The 3,704-nt window shown below is 38.8% G+C and overlaps 1 non-coding gene across 1 annotated transcript; it reads right to left on the reverse strand.

The window, feature by feature from the left end:
* Positions 1-2,042: 2,042 nt before the first annotated feature.
* Positions 2,043-2,148, reverse strand: LOC145596403 (small nucleolar RNA R71). Its single transcript, XR_014103242.1, has one exon. It is a non-coding gene; the product is annotated as a small nucleolar RNA R71 (small nucleolar RNA).
* Positions 2,149-3,704: the final 1,556 nt, after the last annotated feature.

Consider the following 3,704-nt stretch of genomic DNA (forward strand, 5'->3'; position numbering starts at 1 on the left):
GTTAGTTTCTCTATTTTGTGCTTTTTCTTGTTTATTTGTTATTTTTCCCTTTTATTTGCTTTTTCTCCTTTGTTTGTAGGTTGTGATTGATTGTCCAAGGATTCCCGGGCTTCCTTTCCATGGTTTTCCATTGATTTTCATGCTTAAAGCTTGTGCAAGAAGTTTCAAGTCAATGTGGGGTTCAAGGAGCATGCTTCAAGGTCTTGATTATGCCTTCTTCATGGCTCATTTTCTTCAAGAAATTCAAGGAAGTTGCTGCCTATCTTGTCCTCCATCATCATCATCTAGGATGCGTGCACCTCGTGAGCAAGGGCAAAGAAGAAAGGAGGATGCTACAGCTGTGTGCGGGCGCACAAGAGTGATGTGCGGCCGCACATCAGGTGTGTGCGGGCGCACATCCCTGGGTGTGCTCCCGCACACACCATTCTCTCTCCTCCGAGCGCCCGCACCAACGTGGGTCTATTTTTGGACGTCTTTCCCAACTTCCTTTTGTTTTTGATAGTTATTTCTTTCCTTATTTAGAGAGAGAAAGAGATCTTCAATTAGATAGAATTAGATTAGATTAGATTTTTAGAGAGAGAAAAACATTAGTTCTTAGCATTTTTAGAGAGAGAAAGTGTGGGTTTGATGATTGATGATTGAAGATTGCTTCATTTGATTGGATTTCTATCAAGTTTGTAAGGATTCTTTACTCTTTAATGCAATTCAAAGTTTGATTTCATTAGTATTGTTGTTTGATTTGGTTAATTGATAGTTTAATTGATTTGATTGAATTTGTTGATTTCAATTGGATTTCAATTGTTGAATTTGGGAATGATGATTAGTTTAGTTTTGATTTTGATGTTCTTTATGGATTGTGAGTAGTTTAATTGCTAGGGTGGTGGTGAAGCATGTATTGATGATGAATTAAGATTAATTTGGGGGAAATTGATTGAGTTGATAATGTGATTAAATTGGTTGATTGATTTTGTGCATGTGTGTGCTTGATTAGGCTTGATCACCCTTGTTATTCACACTAGATTGCATTGTAGGTTCACATTGATACGGACCATTGATTTGTGGCTTACATTTACTCGATTGAGATATCTTGTGATGTTTCCTAGCTAGAGTTTGATGTAGTTGACGCTAATTAGACCTCTAGGAGAATAGCTTGATGTACTCTCTTGGTTGCAATTTCGGTTTTCCCTCACATTGTTTGACTTAATCGGTAAATTCCCCAAGTTAATTGAACTTCATCGTTGATGCATGTGGATCCATTCCCCTAGTGTCTTAGCATTCATTTAATACTAGCATTTTTCATTGCCTAGCCTATTCTTAGTGTCTACCATATACCCCTATTAGATTCCGGAATATCTTAATTTTGGCACCATGCATTCATTCTCCATTCTCTAGGGTTCGACCTTGACTTGCCGCTAGACTATTAGGGGTTGGTTAAGCTATAAATATTGTTTGATAGGGCAAGGTGGTAGCCCAACGACCTACCATTCCTAGCCACATCAAAATGGCGCCGTTGCCGGGGAATGGTGTCTTGTATGCATGTTGTTTTTGAGTCTATTCCACTCTATTTGAAAAATACAAAAAGATTTTACACTTAGGCTACACTTGTAGCCGTGCTACTAATTTTGTCTTTGAGTTTTGTGTGTGTAGATCCCAAGTCATGGGAGGTAGTTCAAGGGTTACCTTGAAGGAGCTTGGAGTTCTCGGGGCTTATAGGCATGAGAGCGCGATAGCTCCACCTATATCACCGGAGAATGACTTTGAAATAAAGCCGGCAATGATCACTCTTATTGAGAGGAGACAATATGGTGGGGCAAAGAACGAGAGCCCATTGAACCATCTTAAGGAGTTTGAAAAATATTGTAACACAATCAAGATCAATGGAGTTCCTCAAGAATTCATCTGCCTTAAGTTGTTCCCTTTCTCCCTCATAGGAAGATCTTTGGAATGGCTAGATAAAGAGATGAAGCCCAATTCCTTCAAAACATGGGATGATGTCACCAAGGCTTTCTTGTTCCGTTTCTACCCTCAAAAGAAAACGGCGGAAGCAAGAGCTTTGATTCAAAGGTTCAAGCAAAAGCCTAATGAGAGCCTTTATGAAGCATGGGAAAGGTTTAAGGATTATCAAAGGGAGTGTCCACACCATGGGATTCCTACCTACCAAATCATACATATCTTTTATGGTGGGTTGAGTGCTCATGGGAGAGCAAGTTTGGATGCCGGAGCCGGAGGCCCAATCATGAACAAGACGGAAGAAGAAGTGGTTGATGTTATTGATGAAGTAGCTCGTCATTATATGAATTGGCAAGAAGTGGAAAGAGAACCAACAAGCAAGGGTTACTCGATCGAACAACTTAGTGTCATTAATGATTTGACCACTTTGATTGAGGATTTAGGGAAAGAAGTTAAGTCCCTCAAGGAAAAGCTTGAGAAGCCTCTTTCCCAAGCTCCAATTCTTCCCTCCCAAATTAAGGGGAGAGGTACATCTTCTCACTCTAATTCAAATCTTTCTACTTGTTGCATGATTGTGGAATGTTGGCCATGTCAATTATGTGGAATGAATGATCATAATGCTTCTATGTGCCCAAATGTTTCTTGTAGTGAATGTGATGGAAGTGAAATGGAACACATGAATTATGTCAATAATCATGCTTGTGAACCTAGAAATGATGTTCAAAGGAATATTGGAAATAGGAATTATCATATGAATCATCATGATTATAACCAAAATGGAGGTTATAGAAATCATGAATGCCAAGAGATTCATGGTAACTATAACCATCATGGTTGTAATGGTCATGGTCATGGCTATAGACATGGGGATCATAACCAAGGTTATGATAACTATGGTCAACAAAGGAGCCAAAATGAAACAAGGGGTAATTGGAATAATCAATCTAGGGGATATTTTCAAGCAAGTTTTCAAGATGATTCCCCAATTGATTTACTTCCAAATGCTCAAGGTTTAAATGATAATTCCCGTGACCAATCATTTTCTTCTAGAGAATTTTTGGAAAGTGTCATTGAGAAGCAAGCTAAGACTATGGAAATGTGTATGGTTTTGAATGAAGAGAAATTCAATTACATGTTGGCTTATAACAAAGATTTGAGTGAAAAAACTTTCTCAATTGACTAGTATATTCAAGGATTATGCAAACTCTTCTTCTTCTTTGACTCCACCTAGCCTAGATTCTAGGAACCCTATGGATGACATTGTTACTAGAAGTGGTAGGGTCCTTGAGGGAGGTGTGCCTAAGAAGAGTGTTGCCAATGAGAGAACTAGTAAGAATTCCATTGAAATTGAAGGTGATGAATGCCCTTTGAGCGAAAATGTTGGTGAGGAACAAGTAGAGAAGGTGATAGAGAAAGAAGAGAGGTTTGCAAACAAAGGCTCCCCTATCCTCAAAGATATAATAGATACAAGTTGGATGAGCAATTTGGGAAGTTTGTAGAGATGCTTAAGCAACTTCATTTAACTCTTCCTTTCACCGATGTTGTTGAACAAATGCCAAATTATGCTAAGTTCCTCAAGGAAATTTTGAGTGGAAAAAGGACTTGTGATGTGGCGGAGACCATTAGCCTTACCGAGCATTGTAGTGCAATCATCATGAATAAGATGCCTCCTAAGTTGAAGGATCCCGGAAATTTTTCCATCCCTTGTGCTATCAACAAGACCCAAATTGATAATGCCTTATGTGATTTAGGAG

The sequence above is a fragment of the Chenopodium album genome, chromosome 19 (assembly GCF_948465745.1).
Source record: "Chenopodium album chromosome 19, dcCheAlbu1.1, whole genome shotgun sequence".
NCBI lineage: Eukaryota > Viridiplantae > Streptophyta > Magnoliopsida > Caryophyllales > Amaranthaceae > Chenopodium > Chenopodium album.